This window comes from Oryctolagus cuniculus, chromosome 9, assembly GCF_964237555.1.
Source record: "Oryctolagus cuniculus chromosome 9, mOryCun1.1, whole genome shotgun sequence".
Classification (NCBI taxonomy): Eukaryota; Metazoa; Chordata; class Mammalia; order Lagomorpha; family Leporidae; genus Oryctolagus; species Oryctolagus cuniculus.
The window spans coordinates 11476243-11498640 of record NC_091440.1 but is presented as its reverse complement, the minus strand read 5'-3'; the positions used below and the strand labels follow the sequence as shown (position 1 = coordinate 11498640).

At 40.6% G+C, this 22398-nt stretch overlaps 1 protein-coding gene across 2 annotated transcripts in view; it reads right to left on the bottom strand.

Annotated features, from left to right (window-relative positions):
• The window catches only part of NALCN (sodium leak channel, non-selective), a 375525-nt gene that overhangs the window by 205162 nt on the left and 147965 nt on the right, over positions 1–22398 (bottom strand). The gene's annotated exons all lie outside the window — the stretch shown is intronic.

Sequence of the window (22398 nt, the reverse complement as noted above, 5' to 3'; positions counted from 1 at the left end):
TTTTATTTTATAAATGTAAATTTCCAAAGTTCAACTTTTGGAATATAGCGGCTTTTTTCCCTCATAATCACCCTCCTACCCGCAACCCTCCCATCTCCCGCTCCCTCTCCCATTCCATTCACATCAAGATTCATTTTCAATTATTTTTATATAAAGAAGATCAATTTAGTATATACGAAGTAAAGATTTCAACAGTTTGCTCCCACACAGAAACACAAAGTATAAAGGACTGTTTGAGTACTAGTTATACCATTAATTCACATAATACAACACATTTAGGACAGAGATCCTACATGAGGAGTAGGTGCACAGTGACTCCTGTTGTTGATTTAACAATTGACACTCTTATTTATGACATCAGTAATCAATCAAGGCTCTTGTCATGAGCTGCCAAGGCTATGGAAGCCTCTTGAGTTCGCCAATTCCAATCTTATTTAGACAACGTCATAGTAAAAATGGAAGTTCTCTCCTCCCTTCAGAGAAAGGTACCTCTTTCTTTGATGGCCCATTCTTTCCGCTGGGATCTCACTCACAGAGATCTTTCATGTAGGCCATTTTCTTTAGCCAGAGTGTCTTGGCTTTCCATGCCTGAAATACTCTCACATGCCGGGGGATTCTAATTCAATCCCATCAAGGTGGCATGTACCAATGCCATCTCACTAGCCAAAGGGATCAGTTTCAGTTCAGAATTGATCATAATGATAGGATTAAGTGTCAAAGGGATCACATGAACAAGACTAGTGTCTGCTAATACTAACTGATAGAATTAAAAAGGAGAGAAAAATCCAACATGGGAAGCTGGATACACAGCAGACTCATAGAATGGCAGATGTCCTAACAGCACTCTGGCCTCAGAATCAGCCCTTAAGGCATTTGGATCTAGTTAGATAATATTTTTAAGTCAATTTATCTTATTTTTGCTTATTTGAAATGCAGAGTGACACAGAGAGAGTTAGAGTTTAAAGAGAGAGTGGAAGGAGAGAGGAAAGAAGAGAGAGGAGGAGAGAGAGAGGAGAGAGAGATCCTTCATCTGCTGGTTCACTCTAAATGCTTGTCACAGCCTGGACTAGGCCATTCTGAAGCTAGAAACCAGAAACCCCATTAAGATTTATTTCATTTGAAAAGTAGAGTTAGAGAAAGAGAAAGAGAAAGAGAAAGAGAAAGAGAAAGAGAAAGAGAATGAGAGGGAGAGGGAGAGGGAGAGGAGAGGGATAGTGGGATAGGGAGAGGAGGGAGAGAGATCTTCCATTTGCTTGTTCATTCCCCAGTGGCTACAATGGCCAGAGCTGGGCCAGACTGAAGTCAGGAGCCAAGAGCTGCATCCTGTTCTCCCACGTGGGTGCTAGGGTGTAAGAACTTGGGCCATCTGCCACTACCTTCCCAGGTTCTTTAGCAGAGAGCTGGATCAGAAGTGGAACAGCCAGGACTTAAACTGGAGTACCCATATGGGATGACAGCACCGTAGGCAGAAGCTTAACCAGCTATGCCTCAGCACTGGCCCCACTAGTTTTATTCCTTCCTTTAATTCCTCAAAGCAAACATTTAAAGATATGTGTTTATATGAGAGAGAGGGAAACTATATTAGTGACTGAAAGATGCTGTTATATTTAGAAATTCCTTTTAATTTTAACCTTGGTTATAAGGTTCTTGGACAATGGAAGAAATATGCACAGCTGCTGGAATCCTTAATTATACTTACACCACTTTCCTTTCTACCACATCTAAGCTTTTTTCCTCCCAGAAACCACTGATTTAAGGTACCCAAACTTCAAGCATTTCATACATAAAACTTTAGGAATATAGTGATTCTTCCTACCCTACCCACCTTCCCACCCACACTCCCATACCTCCTACTCCCTCTCCTATTACCATTCTTATTTTTTACTAAAATCTATTTTCAATTAACTTTATACACATACGATTAACTGTGTACTAAGTAAAGAGTTCAACACATATTACTAAAAAATGTTCCTCAACAGTAGAGACTAGGGCTGCTCAAAGTCACTGCTTCTTACAGTGCCAAGTTCATCTCTATAGTTTACCTTTCAGGTGCTCTATTAGTTACCTCAGATCGAGGAGAACATACGGCATTTGTCCTTTTGGGAATGGCTTATTTCACTAAGTATGATCTTTTCCAGTTTCATCCATTTTTTGTAAACAAAAGGACTTTATTTTTTTTTTTCACTGTGTAGTAGTTCATAGTGTACATATCCCATAATTTCTTTATCCAGTCTTCAGCCAATGTTTGTCCTGACCTGAGAAATTTTCAGTCTTTGCAACTAAGATAGCCTAACCAAAGAAGTATCTAAGAGTGGATAAGCAAAAAGATTGCCTCCTTTGGGCATTGCCATGGTCCCTGTGCATTTACATATGTGTTTCACAGACTTTTCCTGACCCCAAACTTGTCATTAGCAGCTTGGGCTCTGAGCCAAGTTGCCTAGCCTTGAAGCTCCAGCACATACTGGCTCTTTGGCAAAGGATGAGTTACTTATCTGCTCTGTGTCTCAATTTTCCTATCAGTAAAGTGCAGATAGTAGCACTTGCTCCTAAAGATGGCCATTAAGTTAGTGAATTTTTGTAAAGTACTTAGAACACTGCTTATATATGGCAAATTTTGTATTGGATTTGCAGTGAAAACAAATGCAATTCAGGCATTTTTCTGCTTAGAAGTGAGAAAGTCACTGCCCAAGGTCAAAGAATTAATTATGTTGCATATCTGACTGAGCCCGGAACAAAACAAGATAAATAACAATGATAAAGGACTAATAACTTTAGAGACATTATTGGAAAAGCAGATTTTTAGTGAGGCTTCCTGTCATCATGGCTACTGATGCATTCTCATATCAATTTACCATTGACTTTATTTTATAGGTAATACAAAATCAAATTCCAGAACTGCCAATCAACATGTTCATTTGCATGTCAATTTACTTGGGGGCACTGCTGGTCTTCAAAATACAGATAAGCAAATCAGCTGGCAAGATTCTATTCTCATTAGAATTTTTATTGTTATTTAGTCTTTCCTGTATTGTGAGAGTTAAATTCCATAACTATTATTCTTTTTCTCTACTCTTTTCAACATAATGTTCTATTAAAAACATTTCAACTGATTTCCATTTTACCTGCATGACAGAAAAGCCACAACTTTATATTTTTCTTAGCTATGGATTCATGTCTTAAGTAAACTGTTATTACTGAAGGGTCCAAACAAAGCTTTTAGCTGTGGCTGTCAAGAAAACTTTTAAATTGGTTTTGTAACTGTCACAGCTTCACTTTGGTGCTGTCATTATAATTAGGTTGTTTTTTGTCTGAATGTCTACATGTCCCTGTTGGTGCAGATTCATTAAAACAATCACTCACAATAGATTTTGATATACCATAATCACCATCCTTAGCTGGATTTCTCCAAAGTAATAACTTTCAAATATTAAATAAGAATGAAGGTGATAAGTATGTGTGGAAGCTAAATTTAAATATTAAAATCAGTAACTTCAGCCATAGAGTTGCTGCTGTTCGCATAGAGCACTTCAACTCCATTCGGTTCAGCCAGCGTTTGGAACTGCCAGCCCACTTCCTTACCAGAAAAGGCCTGGCCACATTACATTTATACCCATGCTTTTATCTGTAGGACTGTCCAACTTTGTACCATCAATTTTTTGTTTTCTTTTAAAAACTAATGTAATGGGAAATGTCAGTTAAATCAGTGATATAACATATTATATAACTTGAGGTTTCCATAACTGCATGATTTTATGTAGATGTAGAATCTCTCTCTGCATCTATATATCAATTTATCAAGAAGCATATATACATATATTTGTATACATATATAAGTGTGTGTATTATATGTATGTACATATATATGTATATGTAGTCCTATTTATACATACTTTGTATATGCCTTTTCACACCCTACAGAAGCACCATTATTTTAGTGTTCAATTGCAATGCCATTATGGTTTACATTTAAAAAAAAATCAGACAAGTTTTGAATATGTTATTTGTCTTCGATCCAAGAAGTAATTTTGTGTATACATGACAGTAGTAATTATGAAAATACACAGAAGAGACTATGACAGAATCATCCCTATGGGAGCCTCATCTGTCAGTAATGTTCTAAGTCTTACTATTCAAAGTGTGAACCCTGGATCAGTACCTGGGAACATATTAGAAATGCAGGATCTTTTTTTTAAGATTTATTTTTATTTATTTGAAAGGCAGTTACAGAGAAAGGGAGAGAGAGAGAGAGAGAGAGAGGAGAGAGGGAGGGAGGTAGAGGGAGGGAGAGGGAGGGAGAGATAGAGAGAGAGAGAGATCTTCCACCCCCTAGTTCATTCCCCAAATTACTGCAATGACTGGGGCTGGGCCAGGCTGAAGCCAGGAGCCAGGTGCTCACTCCATCTGGGTCTCCCACATGGGTACAAGATCCAAGGACTTGAACCATTTTCTGCTGCTTTCCCAGGCTCACCACCAGGGGAGCTGGATCAGAAGTGGAGTAGCTAGGACTCGAACTGGCACCTGTATGGGATGCCAGCATCGAAGACAGTGGCTTAACCTAGTATGCCATAATGCTGGCCCCGAAGTACAGGGTCTTAGGCCCCATCTCATACCTACTGAATCAGAATCTGCACCAGTAACAGGGGATTCTTGTGAATCCTGAAGTCTGAGAAGTACGACCATAGAAGATTCTCCTTGCATGGTATGTTAAACTGGTGACTTATAAAATTATCTACAACTTTACAATTTCATGTCAGCTGGAATATTATGGCACTATATTAGGATGCCTCAATACAAAAAAGGATGACAACACCTTCCCACCCCAATTCCAAGGTCAAAACTCAATTGAACCTGTTAGACAAAAAGTATGTGTTGATTTTTCAACCATCTGGTCATCTCTAGAAATTGGAAAAGACAAAGAAACAGGCTTCTCACTGGATCTTTCAAGATGAAATCAGCCCTACTGATATCTTTCTCTCAGCCCAATGAAACATGTTTTGTACTTCTGATCTGCAGAATTCTCATATAATGAATTTATGTTTGTTTAAGTCATCAATTTGTACTAATGATATAGCAGCAGTAGCAAAGTAATACAGCATTGTGAGTGATTATGACAGGCTTCAGCTCAAGTTGGCTCTTATGAAATGTCTACATACAAGGATTCCACTGTAGGTCATTTATAGTAGGTATCTCTATAAAATGTATTACTATAAACTTAATATTTATTATACCAACTGTAGCTTTCATCTTGCTTTGTATCAGAAAATGTGATGAAACCAGGGGTCTGGAACAATGATCCCGTGTCCAGTCTCAAGCAGGAACAAGAGAGGCCACTTTTCTTACATTAGCTCCTAGCCATCCTGCGGGAGCTATCAAGAGACTATGGGGTCCAAGCTAAACATGAGTGCAGCTCCTCCTGTAATTAAAATGGACATCAACAAGATACATTATCAAAAGAAGAACCAGTGTTTTCTTGTGTTTGATTTGTGCCAAACTTCATTCTGAGCAGACACCATGCTGATGTAATGACATCACTTAATCCTCAAAACTCTGCAAGATAAGTATTCTGCCATTCCAATTTCCATATGGGAAACAGGATCTTCAGAAATAAGTAGATCAAAGCTCTTAGAGTTAGATGTTCGGGGCCCAAGACAGGACTTCTCTTGCCCACAACTGGGAGACAGGAATGCATTTTAGACTGTTTTACATATTCAGAAGAGTAGAAGCAGATCTTTTATCAAGAGTTTGTGGGGCTGGCGCTGCAGCTCACTAGGCTAATCCTCCGCCTTGCGGCGCCGGCACACCGGGTTCTAGTCCAGGTCGGGGCGCCGGATTCTGTCTCGGTTGCCCCTCTTCCAGGCCAGCTCTCTGCTGTGGCCTGGGAGTGCAGTGGAGGATGGCCCAAGTACTTGGGCCCTGCACCCCATGGGAGACCAGGAGAAGCACCTGGCTCCTGCCATTGGATCAGCGCAGTGCGCCGGCCGCAGCACGCTGGCCGTGGCGGCCATTGGAGGGTGAACCAACGGCAAAGGAAGACCTTTCTCTCTGTCTCTGTCTCTCACTGTCCACTCTGCCTGTCAAAAATAAAAAATAAAAAATAAAAAAGTTTGTGGTTGAACAGAAGGTACACATACATGAACCCTATATTTGAAAGCCACAAACTGTTTCTTACGTTAAGATCATAAGAGTGCCATGATGTAATCGAAAGCCAAATTTGAAGACAGAACTAAGCTTAAATTTTGATTCTGTTACTCTCCGTAACACAGTTTTCTCATCTGGAAAATGGGTATGATAACATACATCCCTAGACTATCACATGAATATAAATGAGCTATTTAGAATAGTGTAAGGCCCACAGCAGCCATTTTATATTTAATAACTCTTGCTATTACTGTATTGGAAGCCACCCAAGGATTTAAAGATAGAGATACAATTGGTTATTCATGAGGAAGGTAGTGTAACATGAGAAGTCAGGTGGAAGAGATAAGTATTCTTGAGGTGGAACATGAAAATGTACACACTTTCAAAAAAGTCTGGAGTGATTTCATTTTTGGTGGTATGAATGCTTCGGCACTTCACAGGAACTCTTTACATTCCATTTCTCATGTATTTCTTTCTAGGAAATTATGCCTTCTAGATACCAAAGACTCTGTAGACAAACTCTATAGCCAACAAGCCAAAATGGTGGCTTTAGATACCACAATAACTATACATTAATTTAATGAATTAGACACTCAGAAATCAATTCTTTCCTCACATTTTTTCTTGGGTAAATAAAACATCTTACTTTGAGGAAAATTTTATCCCTTGAACATTGTATCAGTCATGCACTAAAAGTTGTGTTTTAACTGGATTTCAAAATAAATACATTTGGAGAAAAATATAATTGCAGGTGAAATTCTTTGAAACCATCTTGCACCTTCGCCCTGAGCACAAGAGCAGGAGTGCAATGCAAAGAGCAAGTGCATAAAATCTAAAATAAGCCTCTCACTGGCAAGGGGTACAGCTTTTGCTTTCCTTTTTTAGAATACACCTGGAGAGTCATTACTTCCCCAATCAATATTGCAAGTAACTCTGTGCAACACAAAGGCTTCCTGTCCAAAAGGGAATGTGTTTATGTCAATCATGAAGCCAGAACTACCGGGTGTGCTTAGACAGTCTGCCCTTCCCATCTGCCTGTCCTGGGATTGCCAGGACAGAAGAGAATCCTCGAGCAATTCTCCATCAAAGCACTGAGACTCTGACACCTGAGGACACCCTTGCAACTGCCAGGTCCTGACCATGGTTTGCTCTCTTTCTTGGAAAAGATGGTTGATTAAAGGCATGCAGATCATCTGCAAATCAAGTTGTTGGAAGGCAAAGGAGGCTTTCGTCACAGCCTCTCATGTCTTGGCCAGGCTGACTATGCTGTTCATGTCACTCTAGAAGCAGCAGACCAGATGCCACCTTACCCAGTGACCAACATTTGTCATTATTCTTATCATTGTCTATCACCAGCTCCTGACTTTACAACACAGACATGATTTTAATAGGAACTATAGGTTTAGTGGTCCAGGAGTGCCACTGAGCAGAGTTGACTACTTAACAATTTCTTTAGTCCAAGTGGAAGAGCCTAGTGGCCTCTGATGGAGGACTTTATACACACTGGGGACTCTGGACACAGCCCATGCCTTGTTTGATCACTGGGACAAGATGGGAACACAGGTGAAGTACACAGACACCTGGAACATACCTGTGTTAGGATGCATTTTTGCTGCTATTAGAAACCTGAGCCACCAGTCTTGCTTTGTGCAGGTGGCCATGGGTCCTGCCATCCTCATCACTCCATTTCACATCACAGCCATCTCAGTCCAGAAGTGGACCACAGGTGTGTACATGAACTCGACCATGAACAGCTGAGACTGGTGCAGAATGGCAGGGCTGCTTATCTGATCCATAAATTCACCAGTGAAAATTGGTGTCTTAAAAGCCACTAAGTTTAAGGGTGTTTGTGCTTTAGCAAATGCTAATATACCCACCAGCCTAGTTTCCTCATTTGAGGCACAGAACTAAACTACACCAGTCATCTTATTAGCACTGTATGGGTGGATGTGAGCAGTTTATATTACTAGGATGGGGTGAGGAAAGTTTGTTATCTTCTCAGAATTATAACATTGAAGGCTTGGTGCTTCAGATGCAGGTATCAAAAGATAATGTTTTTGCAAGCAGAACTTTGCAATATGTTCAAACACATATGTCTGCACGCATTTGCAATCTGACTAAAGGGGGTGGGTAATGCAGTGTGCCCCCGAGTGATGTGCTGGAGCTTCAGGTGCCTCTCACTGCAGTTTCACATTCAGTAGTGTTGTACTGGCGATGTGAAATTGGCCTGGGTGGGAGCAATCACACCATGGAAACTAGAAAATGCAGGCAGGACTCCCCACTTCAAACTGGCTAACCACGCTGCTTCCCCAGCTTTCTGGCATCTCCAGGGAGCAGTGGTTTGTCATGGGGGTCCTTGAAAACTGCCATTCTAAACATAAAAAATGACCCTCACAGGAAGGAAGACCACTTACCCACTTCTTTCAAGGCATTTTAGCTTGTTATTCTAGGCTGGACCAGATACACCTATATACAAGAGTATAAGGAACACTGATTTCCTATTTACATAATGTATAATGCTTGATGCCTTGCTAAGCATCAAAAGCACACAAAAGCCACTTCTGGGCATGGACAGACATATGGCTCTGGACATAACTGCTGAGTTAAGGAATACTTAGAATATATCCTGTTGTCTGTCCAATAAAATTATCTGTCCATGCATTGATTCAAACCATGGTGCATTTTGTTTATGGAAGTTTAAAGCACGATGTGTCTTCCAGAGTGCAGTGTCATAATGGACATCCACCATCTTAATTGTCTCACAGCACCCTCTCCCTGTCTCGTTTCCTCATACTCTGTGGCCATACATCTGTGGATTGGTGGGAGAAAGGAGAAGGCAGTGAAGATAAACAGACACCGTTTAGTTAAGTAAATTGTAATCTAAGGGCTGGCAACGCGGCTCACTAGGCTAATCCTCTGCCTTGCGGCGCCGGCACACTGGGTTCTAGTCCCGGTCGGGGCGCCGGATTCTGTCCCGATTGACCCTCTTCCAGGCCAGCTCTCTGCTGTGGCCAGGGAGTGCAGTGGAGGATGGCCCAAGTCCTTGGTCCCTGCACCCCATGGGAGACCAGGAGAAGCACCTGGTTCCTGCCTTCGGATCAGCGTGATGTGCTGGTTGCAGCGGCCATTGGAGGGTGAACCAGCGGCAAAGGAAGACCTTTCTCTCTGTCTCTCTCTCTCACTGTCCACTCTGCCTGTCAAAAAAAAAATTGCAATCTAAGGACTAAGCATTCAGTGTCCACACATGACTGTATTATTGGGATTGGAAAAATAATTAGGAAGGAAAATGTTAAAATCTTGGCTTTTTAGCAGGGAAGTGTGGCGCTTGCTTCCCTTAATGCACATGGATATCAATAAAAATCCAAGTAATTCTTCCACAATATTTCCCTCACCTCTTCCTTCGTGTCTGGAAAAAGTAGGACATGAGGAAATTAGCACACACCCATATTATTTTCAGAATAGTGCTCCTATAAACTCGTCATGAGTTTCCACACGGGCAGATGCACCTTGGACTCAACAACAGCTTAGCTGTGACTTGGCTTCCCTCAAGTGCTGAACTGGTCATGAATATTCTACTTTGTTCCAAAGAAAGTACCCTCGGGGAATCCTCACAGTTCATCCCTCTATCCTCTGTGTGAAAGGGAGGCCACGCTGGTCCTCTTAGCAGAGCTGACTGACAGGCAGCTTCCCCCAGGAGTCTCAGCAAGAACTCTGGGAAGAGGGTCACCTAAAACTTGGAGATGCCTCCAAGGCCCTCCCAACCCAAGTCCTAATGTTGGGATGTTGTCACACAAAGTGAGTAAAACAAATTAGGACATCAAAGTTCAAGTGATAGGAGAGGAGCTTCGAAGGTTCAAAGGAAGTGTGCATTATGAAAAAATTATGTACGGATCTCAATGGGCTTTTTTTTTTTTTGCACTAAATTAAAGTTATCGTCTAATTGCATTTTCCACAAGCATTTTGCAGTAGGTGTATGCACTCCTGTTGTTTTGAGTAATGTCATCTCTTATCTGTTCATCTCAAGGAGCTGCACTATTCCGCCATGAGCAGAAGCAGCTTGGGGGTGATGGTCAGCCAAGGAGGCCTCCTGGGGCATGTTCTGGGAACGAACCTCTGCCAGTGACAGTCACTGGGCTGTCCCTCCTCATGACCCTCTGATTCCAATTCAGTGTAAAGGAAACGCCAGAGGCGTGCGCTAACATGCTGTGTCTTTCTCATGGGAGCTCTGCTAACCACACTTACTGGATGGCCTCACTGGATTTTGACAGGAATGCTTTTGTAATCTTAGTGTCCAGCATTGTGAGTCTGTCTTTGTCATTCCCTTTTTGGTACTTTAAGGAATAGTTATAAAGGGCCATAGTAGAATTGCTCTACAGGTGACACTCAAAACCATGATAATTTTAGCATTTCATGTTTTTTTTTTTTCCCCAGGGAAGCTCAAAAATCTAAGAGACCAAACCATTTAACTGCCAGTAAGGTAGGTAAATCAATCCATAAAAAATAGCGAATAATTTAATCTTATTTTTAATGTATTATGTCTGGTTTCCTGGTATCTATTCTGAATGTCATTATCAATTGACACATGCATATATATGTAAAATCTGGGTATATTTTTTCTATATTATATATTAACATATTCAAGTTTATACATGTGGGATATTTAGAACTGAGTATTCATATACTTGATCCCTCGCTTTAGTTGATTTGTCTATCGCCGGTTTCAAGACTATCACATGCCTTTTCAGTTTGTCTTTCAGTTATCTTCTTGCACCTTTTCTTGTGCTTCTTTCCATTTAACTATTTTATTTTGATTCTTTTTAGTTCTCATTCTAACTTATTATAGAATGATTATTTTATATGCATCTCCCCATTTTTCTTCTAGCCAGTTGTTTTATGTTCTGCTTTTGGAAACTGAGAAAAGGTGAGTATGTTTGAGTGTATGTGTGAGTGTGCATGGGAGTGTCGGTGTGAGGATGCACGCAAGCGTGCATATGAGTGTGCATGTGTCTGCGTAAGTGTGAATGTGTGAGCTTGTGTGCCTAGGGTATGCGAGTGTATGAGTGGGAGAGTATGTGCACTGTTGTGTATGATGTAATGTGAGTGTGTGTGCATGTGTGTGTGTGAGGGGATGTTTGGCACCTGCCTACGGGGACAGGAAAGATCTGTGTGCCGTGTAGTTTTGCAGGGGCACAAATACACAGAACCCAGCAAGAATTTGCTAAGTGCCCACCATGTGAAGGCTGTCATAGGGGTAACAGAGACCAAAGTAACCAAACAGAATCAAGGAGTCAAGATCATTTGGCTGAGGAAGCTGTCTGACCTGATTCTGAAGGTCAGGATATTTGGATGCAGTGGAGAGGAGGAGATGATGAAAACAAATGCAAAAGCTGAAATCATGGCAGACTTGAAGGCAGATTAGATTTGGAGAGGACAAGAGAAACACTATGGTTCATTTGCCTGCAGGTTTCTGGAAATGCAAGAAAGGCATGCTTGATCTGTGGGATGAGCAAGAGAGATGGGGGGAGCCTAGTTTTTGAGAGGAGAGGGCTGGTGTGTCTAGGATAAGGCCTGGGAAACATGGTAGCAAAATGTTTCTAAGACAAGAGAAAGAGAGCAGAGCAGGAAGAGAAGGCTGGGAGCCCTAGTACTGCGGGCATCCATGAGAGCACACTTCCTGCAGAGGCAAGCAGACCCAGAGATGGTGCCAAGGGCTGTGAGAGCAAGGCAATGTTGAGGGCCCGTGTACCCTCACCTGTGCCAGGAAACTCTTACAAAACCCCGGGAGATGCGTATATCCTGTTTATAAGTAAGGAAACAGGCAGAGCGATTAAGCAAATTACCCCAGGGGCCCCTCGGCCACCCTGTCTTAGCTGGAGCACGTTGTCTTCTCACCCTGGTCTCTACTGTAGAAGAACCTGAATTCTCATGGGTCCCATCCATTATTGAAATAATCTGCCAGTTTGTAGGAAGCTTCATTAAGAAGACAGCCATTTTTAAGAAGTGCCTGAGGTGTCACTTCATCTCTTGAAATGCACCTATCATACAGTCCACCTCCTCTCAGTCTTGCTTTCAAGGGAAACTTTCTCAAAAAGCATCAGCTCACTACAGGAATAATTGTGCCACGATTTGACCTACTTATGAGCCCATTTGCTTTGTTCTTCACAGTGAGATGCTACCAGGGAGGCACTGAGCTGCAGCATGCAGCTCTCAGGCATACTCTCATTTCCTTGCCAGCCTTTCTTCAAGATAATAGATCACTGGGTGTGTGTTGGAAGATGGCTTAAAATGTGCAGCCACATCTGTCAAATTGTCAAGACACGGAAACCACCTGCGAGGCAGGGGGGAATGGCTGTCACAGGAGCACCTAAGGAATGAGGTTCCAATTTAATGGAGTTCTATTTATCACGCACTGCAGTGACCCCTGCCTACAGATATTGCTTCCGCTGAAATTGTATTTGAATAACTGTGTAACTGGTCGGTTTCATGCCAAGAGAGTCCATTATAACTTCATAATTTTTCTGGAACTCACACTTCAGCACACTTTGTAGAAACTTTCTAAGTGGTATGGGTGGGTAGAAGTATTCTACACGGCAGAATTGCCTTATTCCCTTAGTAAAGCTACAAAATACATGCTCAAGTGTCAAGCATGAATATCTTGTACTTATCTTTATACCTAACATTTTTATGCCTTCTTATTTAGGTAGAAACAATATATCCATCAGAAATATAGAAACTTTTTGAAAATCATTGAACAGGTATAGCAGAAAAGTGAACAAAGGACATAAATCAGCAATCTGCAGATTGGTTATGCCTCTACAGTGGCCTGTGAATATATAAAAATGTACAACATCTATAGGCTATAATCAGGGCGATGCAAAGTTAGCATTACAAGATACAATTTCACAGCTTCAGCTGTAGAAGTCTCAAGATATCTAAGTGTGGACAAGGACGTGTCTTACAAGTCACTAGTTGGCATAAAAAGTGGCACTATCATCTGGGGAGCTATTTTGCAATATCTCAGAGAGCTGAAGGGGCTCATATCCTTCAGCCAGTACTTGGTCTTCCAGCTACGTAGGCTAGAGCAATTCTCACACAGGTACACAAAGAGATGTGGAGAATGTTCATGACAGTCAAGCAGTAAAAAAAGAAACTCAACACCCACAACTGGGCGAATGAATAAACGAATGAATGATTAGGTGGTAAGCAAATTGTGGTATATTTTATGGTAGGATAAAGTATAGTAAAGAAAATAAGGCCATTAAAAATATTAGGTAGACTTCCCAAGATTAAGTTCCCAGTCTAACTAGCAATGTGACCTTTCTCTAGTTACTTATACTCTCTGTGACTCAACCTCCTCATCTATAGAGTACACATTCTACTATTACCTACATTTATGGCAATGTTGTGAGCATTAAATAAAGAAAATTTTTAATAATAGTAAATTACTAAATTTAATAAAAATATACCTGACACATAGATGATGTTCAATAAACATTAGTTGTTATTACTTCTAATGGTAGACACATAATCTTTATATTTCTAAATTATTTAATTATATATTTTTAAAATTCAAAGAAATGATTTAATATATTGTGAAATGGCATCAATCTACAAGTTGTTCTTTGTAAATACGTGGAAATTATGTATTATTTCCCTAAAGAAACTATTTTAAAGGGGATGACTGACCTTAAAGTCAGACTATGATTGCCTATTTAGCCCTTATGATACTTATCAAGTCCAGTAAGACTTTAAAGTTTAACAGGGGAAACTACCCCTGAGTTAAAACTACTGAGGTCAAATCTGACTATTTAATATTACCATAGCTATGTCCCTTCTTTACCCACTCCATGAACCTGATGAGGTTGGTTGGTTAGTGCTTTGAGCAGACAGTGATGGGAGAAAAGTTTTAGTAGGGAATAAAGAAGGGAGGTTTCAAAGTACTTTGGATTTATACTATTTACCTACAGTATTGGAAAACCCAACACTTTGCTTAAATGGACAAGTTGCATCCACTTCAGTCCTCATGCCCTACTGCTTCTGGCCAATGCCTTCCATTTTGGGGTGTCTACTATGAATCAGTATCTTTTTCTTGGTTCACCTTCACTCTGGTGAGTCTCTTCATGGCCCTTAATTGAGAGGTCCCCAAACTTAGTCACAGTGTGCCATGTTGGGTAATTTGCGAGAGCCAGACTAAAGCAAGTATTCAAGAAAAGAGGAGAGGCAGGTACATAGACAGAAACAAAGATACAAAATCATGTGGCCCAAACAGAGAGTGAGAGGTGGCACAGAAGGTATAGTCACCTGAGAAGCAGGATTATACCTACCATAAATGGTCTCTCTGAGCAAATGGTCTGTGCTTTACAACTGTGTAATCCTTAACTAAATCATAATTACTTACGTAATTCTCATAAAACCAAGAAAGAGGTACTATGATTCCCATTTTATACAAAATTGTTCAAGGTCATATCATTAAATAAGTTGTCATGCTGAGACATATCTGTCTCCAGAGCCTATTTAATGGTGGTAACAGCCTGATTTATTTTCCTTCAACAAAGACGTTGTACTGGGTATTGCTTTATCAAATGAGGATAAGGATGCCTGTATTCTGGGAGGCAGGTGTGGGAGGTAGTGGGGTCCTGTTAGGAGACATGTTTTGGAGGAGTTGTAACACAAAAAGGAAAAAAAAAAAAAAACAGGATGGGGCTTGGCTTATCTGCATTTCTCAGCTTTGCCATCTCCTTACCAGCTGTCTTGTCTCCACAATGTGAATCAGAACAGGACGGGGGAAGGGAACTCTGAATGATGCGCTCCATCAGCAGTGTGCAGGGGAGTGGAGCACAGAGCACAAAGACAATCCAGGCAGGACCAAGGACGAGAGGGAGTATTTCTGGGTCTACGGGACATTTGCTTCATTGTTTTTAAACACAGGAATGAATTTGTTAGGAAATGCAGATATTGACCATGGCTAGGTATATTATTAAGCTTAGCCTTATTAAACATGGCTTGAATTCTGTTAGTAACTGGATAAACATGAGGAATGTCCTATCAAAATGAACATTAAGTTGGTTAACTAAAAATTTCAACAAGACTCATTAAAGAGGTCACCACACATAACCTACTAGCTAATGGGACTGTTCTGCCAGTCCTCCCACTCTGAACTTGGGGTTGTGCAATTTTATCTGTGAGTCTGTGTATTTTCATTATTATAAAAATATAAAAGACCACTCCAAAGGTGACAAATTGAGCCCTTTCCTCATATGCTTGCATAGGACTACCATTATGATTATAGCTATGATTATAATTATAATTCATGTCTTGGAATGCAAATGAACTTGTAGAATTTCAAATCACAGACTAAAGGTGCTTACTTTTTTTCCACAAATGGCTCTATAGAGCATATTATTCTGTAAAAGACTTACCAGATTGCTGCATGGCCTAATATACTCAACCAACATAGGAAAAGAGGGCATAGACATGCAACCATTGAAACATTAGATATAAAGTTAGCTATGTGCACGTACACTGGGAAATGCAGGGATGCAATATAAAAGTGGGTGCTATTGTTTGATCCTAATCACTGCTTCTGGAATACATAAAATCCTAATAGATTTGTGAGACAAAAAAGCAGACAGACAGAGCTATTCATATAAAACAAACATTATCACAGAAGCATCAGTTACATCACATATTGAATTTAACAGTGATAGGGAAGATTCAGTCACATCAAGTAATCTTATTTTTTTTAAATTACCTAATTATTTGTAGTTGGTGGAGAAGATAGATGTTTAAAACCAATAAACTAGACATAGATACAGAAAGCAGAAGAAAAAGTGAAAATTTAGGACAGAATACCAGTGAAGAAAGGTAAAGAATCCAAAGCAATTTATCCTGATAAATTGCTAAATTTATCCTGATTAAAAAAAAAGGCTTCTGATGCCTTTTTTTTTTTTTTTTGACAGGCAGAGTTAGTGAGAGAGAGACAGAGAAAAAGTTGGTTCTCTCTCCAAGTGGCTGCCACCACCGATGTGTTGCGGCCGGTGCACTGCGCCGATCTGAAGCCAGGAGCCAGGTGCTTCTCCTGGTCTCCCATGTGGGTGCAGGGCCCAAGGACCTGGGCCATCCCCATTGCACTCCCGGGCCATAGCAGAGAGCTGGCCTGGAAGAGGGGCAACTGGGACAGAATCCGGCGCCCCAACCGGGACTAGAACCCTGGGTGCTGGGACCACAGGCGAAGGATTAGCCTAGTGAGCTGCGGTGCTGGCCTAATGCCTTTATTTTTAAGATTTGAGCCAGTCTACATTTATGATGAATGATGATTTTAAAATCTAGAAATTTAGACACAAAATTTATGGAAAGAGTATTATTTAATGTTGAAATTTATGTCCTACTATTGTACCATCTGTGTGATCTAAAGTCATATTATCATAACATCCTTCATGAGTTACTCAGCAGGTAATGTAAATGAGACAGAAGGACCAGAGTGAAATAGCAAACACATGGAGACAGCCTTCACCTTTCCAAAAACATGTTCATTTCCCATCGTGTTTTTCAAGCACAGCATGCCTTGCAAACATTTTCTGTTCATTCATGCATGCATTTCTGAGTTGTTATACACGTATGTATTCATGAAGTGACTATTTCTTTTCCTACAATAGACATGGATAAATAGAAATAATTTTTTTTCTTTACTCATGACATCTTTATTGAAAGGTCATTTCCTGTATTACAAAATCTACCCATCCTGAGTGCACAATCCAGTGACTAATAAATTTATCTTGTTGTGCAATCCTCATCACCCTAACAAGCCCTCTTATGCCTACCTGCGATAAATTCCCATTCTCATTCTCAGATCTGGACAACCACTGTTGACTTCACGTATCCCCCCCAATATTTGCCTCTGTTGGACAGATAAATAACTTTTCTATCCTGAGAAAAATAAATGTGTGAACCCAAGAATAAATGCACACAGTTCCAGTTCTAAGGCAGGAACCAATACCCAGCTCTCGCCAATGATGGCCAGGTAGAAATGAGAGTTGAATAATGCCAAGTCATTCTATTCTAAAAGAGGAGGAGATTACATGGTTTTTCTGTGTAACACACTCTGTTTATGATATTGTGGCCAAATTCAAAAACGGTTCCACTCTAAGGACAAAACCAACTATTCCCAACAGTCAAATAGGGACAGTGAATCACCAGTTTTTCTGTATCTCAGATCTCACCAATACTTCATTTTCCCAGTTTATTTCAAGAATTGCTAAATTATAAACTCAATTGAATTATAACTGTTTCAACGCTTCATCCCAAAAAACTAAATGGTTTTGCTAAGATGGAATTGGCCTGACTTCCTTTCAGCTCTGTGATCCCAACGCCGTGCTTCTAAACACTGTCATCTTTATTTCACACATTGAGGGAGACAACAGGGTCCTGAGAGATATAACAGACATATTCCATCAGGCCTCTGCCAACATGGTGGCAAATCTACCTAAATTTACCCAGGATCCCACAGTTTTTGAGAGGTACTTTCTAGAATCAAACTCCAAATGCACATAGAAATAAATGATGTTTACAGAAATGGGTGGTTTCATTTTTCTGGCCACAGTCCATATACTTTCTAGTTCCTGGGGACTAGCTCAAAAGAACAAATAGAGCCACTTTCAAGTGAGAGGTCAAATAAGCTCTTTTTCTCTTTCTTTCTCTCTCTCTCTCTCTCTCTCTTTCTTTCTTTCGACAGGCAGAGTGGACAGTGAGAGAGAGAGACAGAGAGAAAGGTCTTCCTTTGCCGTTGGTTCACCCTCCAATGGCTGCTGCGGCCAGCACACAGCACTGATTCGATGGCAGGAGCCAGGTGCTTCTCCTGGTCTCCCATGGGGCGCAGGGCCCAAGCACTTGGGCCATCCTCCACTGCACTCCCTGGCCATAGCAGAGAGCTGGCCTGGAAGAGGGGCAACTGGGACAGAATCCAGCGCCCCAACCGGGACTAGAACCCGGTGTGCCGGTGCTGCAAGGTGGAGGATTAGCCTAATGAGCCACGGCACCGGCCCAAATAAGCACTTTCCTAAGACACGATGGTGCCAAACCATTCCTCCCCTGGATTGATTTCATCTCTCATTCGACAAACAGGAATGGAATGTATGCCCTGTGAAAGGCAAGTGCTAGCAATGACCAGAGCAGGGATAACAACCGCACTGTCACGGAGCTCCCCTGGCTGGAGACACAGACATTAAATAATGAATTAAACTATTAACCTATTTTCTTAAAATTATGAGAAACACAAAAGAAAAGCATAGGATGATATGGAAACAAGTAACAGAGGTGCCGGTTCTATTTTTGGAGGACAATGCAGACGTCTTTCCTGAAGTGATGTTTGAGCGAGTTCTGAAGGGTGAGTGGGAGAGAAGAGTTGTTGGAAGAGGAAATGCTCTGTGAAATGTCAGTGCCCCTGGGGGAAGACGTGTTTTCGCAGAAGAGAGAAAATTTGTGAACACAGCCACAAATGCAGGAGGTTGAGAAAACCTGACTCTTAATATTCACCACCCTGCTCCCTCCTGGAAGTGGAATGATAAAAGGGATGAAAAGGAGTTGATGCAAATCATTCTTTTAAATTGTATTGGTCAACTTAAAAAATGAGAATATAGTTATATTTTGCTGGTTTTCAAAATTAAAAGAAGTGGCCTGTGCTACTGTTTGTTCTAGGAGGTGAGATATCATTATAGACCAAGACAGAAAGTGGATGGCTCAGGTGAAAATTTTTCCTCTTACCTAGTGTTAATCAGTATTAAAAGCCAGCAAGCATTTCATGAGCATTTTTCCTGGAATATATATTTTTAGTTAATTCTTTCCTCTTGGTTAAATTTTAATTAAGTGATTTTTCACTCAGACATGGAAATGTACTGTCTATGTATTTACAGGTCCTCCTAGTCACCATAATTAGATGATCTCTTGGCCATCTCACTTTTCATCCGCACTCAGGAATACTGGTTCCTTTGGGAAAGCTTGACTTAGACCAAGCAGATGAAGTTGATTGAATGGAAATTCCTTTATGCTCAATTGTCTGCTTCCCTTCATCCCTCATTTCTAGCCACAGGAGTCACCATTTATAAAACTTACCAAGTGTGCTGCCCTATTCATAACTCATGTCTAGCACACAGGTCTCCCAGGGACCACACTCATACTCTTCAAGCCCAACATCTGTCCCTTCCACATCATCCTTGACTTTGCTATATTCTCAGTTTTGCCATCACACTGGACCGTGCATCCCTTGCCATTCCAAAATCTTTGTGATAAAGGGGCTGACTTGCCTTCTAACTCCAGATTGCAACTTTGAGGCATCTATTAATAAGCATTTAATGGATTTTAAAGCAATGTATTCCAAGTTCTAAAGACTCTGATTTGGTGCCCAGAGCAGCCCTGGTAGATTATTTCTATCACAAATGCATGATTTCTTTCATGGTTTCCCAGTTGGATAAAACATGGCTCTGGAACCAGAAGATGCCAGATAATGGTCTTACTCTCTCCATTTGTTAAGTGTGGGAGACTCCACTTCTTCCATTAAATATTGCAAAATATCCAAAATACCTTCGGTCAGTGGTTGCTGATGCATACCAGTCTTTCTGTATTACAGAGTTGTAGTAAACCTCATCTTTAGTCTCTTCTTTCATAAAGATCCTTGATCTCACGGAGAGAGGGAACTTCACATTAAAAGTTCCTACCACACCTCATATTTCTTCTTTCAAAGTCCCTATTTCTCTGGTTGATGGTGACTCACTGCTGTCTTTTTCCCTCCCAACCTCATGTCCACTACGTTTTGTGAGGGCAGGGACTGTGACTGTCTTGTTCAGGACAATGTCACGACTAGCACAGAGTTGGTATCCTGCAAATGAATAACGTAAGCGGAATTGCTTCTAAGACAAGAAGGTTCTTCTGTAACAATAATTTGCATTACTATTAGCAGTGATGGTAGTAGTAGAGATACTTACAATATAAGAGAATTTCATAAAGTTAGTGGAAAATGCATATTATGAAAAACATGAGTCCCAAAATTTTTTCCATCAAAATACACTTTTTTATTTCCATTTCCCACAGCTTTTTGAAAGTCTCTTGTAGTTGGATATTAATGACATCATTACCATCAGATACAGAATAGAAGAAGAACCATGAGATAATGTTTAATATTATCAACACATTACAAATAGATAATAATAAGCAACAAGGTAAAAAGGCAACCTATAGAACTTGAGAAAATAAATGCAATCCATGTGCCTGAAAAGAGAATACCATCCAACATATACAAGGAACCCAAATAACTCAATAGAAAAAAAATAAGTCAAATGACATGATTTAAATAGGGGGAAAGGACTTAAATAGATCTCTCTCCACAGGGGACGTATGAATGGCCAAAAGATATTTGAAAAGGTGCTCATCATCACTTCACCCCTGCTAGGAAGACTATTAATAAGAGGGCAAAAGAAACGTTGGAAAAAATGTGAAGAGACAATAGTCTTTGTACACTACTAGGGACATTAAGTAGGATTGTGGGAACACAGTACAGCCCCTATGGAAAAGAGTATGGCAGGTCTTCAAAAAGTAAAGAATAGAGCTGCCAAAGCACCATGTACCCAGGACAGTCCACTTAATTTTATATGTATATATATACATACATACATATGGTATATATATATAAATAAATTATTAAATGAAATCAGTATTTCAAAGAGATATCTGTACTCCCAGGCTCATCACAGCATTACTCACAACAAGTTAAAGAAACAACCAAGAGTCTGTAGATAGCTGAATGGGGAAAGAAAACATGTATACACACACACACACACACAGTGGAATATTATTAAGCCATAAATGAAGGAATCTTGCTATGTGCAACATGGATGAGCCTGGGAAACATTATGCTAAGTGAAATAAACCAGGCACAGACTGACAAATTCCCTATCCACTGTTGATGTGTAGAGTCTAAAAATTAGTCACAGAAGGTAGAATGGTAATTGTTTTGGGCAGGGTTGTAAGTTAGAATAGGGAGTTGTCACCCGAAGGGAACTGATTTCCAGTTGTCAGACGACTATGACTGAACAATGACTCATCCTGTAAGATGAGGATTTACGGAACAGCACACACACACACACACACACAGAGGCAGCTATGTGAGGTGATGGATATGTTAATTAGCTTGGTTGTGGTAATCATTTCACACTGTGTATTTTTTTTTTTTTTTTTGACAGGCAGAGTTAGACAGTAAGAGAGAGACAGACAGAAAGGTCTTTCTTCCGTTGGTTCACCCCCGAAATGGCCGCTGCAGCCGGCAATCCAAAGCCAGGAGCCAGGTGTTTCCTCCTGGTCTCCCATGCGGGTGCAGGGCCCAAGCACTTGGGCCATCCCTCACTGCACTACCGGGCCACAGCAGAGAGCTGGACTGGAATAGGAACAACCAGGACAGAATTTGGCGCCCCAACTGGGACTAGAACCTGGCGTGCTGGTGCCACAGGCGGAGGATTATCCTATCATGTTTAAACCTTTGACATATTTTGTTCTTTCTTAATTAGACTATTCAACTAGAAACAAAAGGAAACAAATAACTATGATACAAAATGGCTACACAAATGTAGCCCTCAGTATTAGTGGTTCAAACGCAATGTCATTTCTCCCATACCAATCCTTCTGTGCTGGAGAAAGAAAGAGAGAAAACACTTCCCAAATGATAGGGGTGGCACTGCCACATGCAAGATTTGTCTCTGCAAACCACAGAGGGTAAAGAAAATACTCCAGGAGGAAGAGCCAGTTATCTACTCATGAGTGGGCTGCTTGATCGTTTTCACCATTTAAGAAGATGGAAATGAATTCTGGGCTACTAGTACTGTTTTGTTCTTAATTTGGATGTTTGTTATGAGTGTGATCAGGCCAAAAAACTCAATTATCTGTGCATTTATGTGCATTTCTTGATACTGTATTTCAATAAGGTATGTAAAATTATTTCTTGAATAATTTTCAACGTCAATACATGTACTATTACCTAAGTATTAATAAAAGAAGAAAAAAAATGGACAGAGAAGACACTACGGAGTGTCAAGGACACTGCTCTAATTAAGTTAATATTACTTTCAGTTACTGATGTTTGGGGGCAAGAAAGGGGAATGAAACAAGAGAAGATGCCCATGTGGTCTGCCGAAGAAGTGCAGGAGTTTATCTGGGCTACTGAGGTGCTCAGAGCAGATGATGAGAGCCTGTAGCTCATCTCATCACCAGGAGACTATT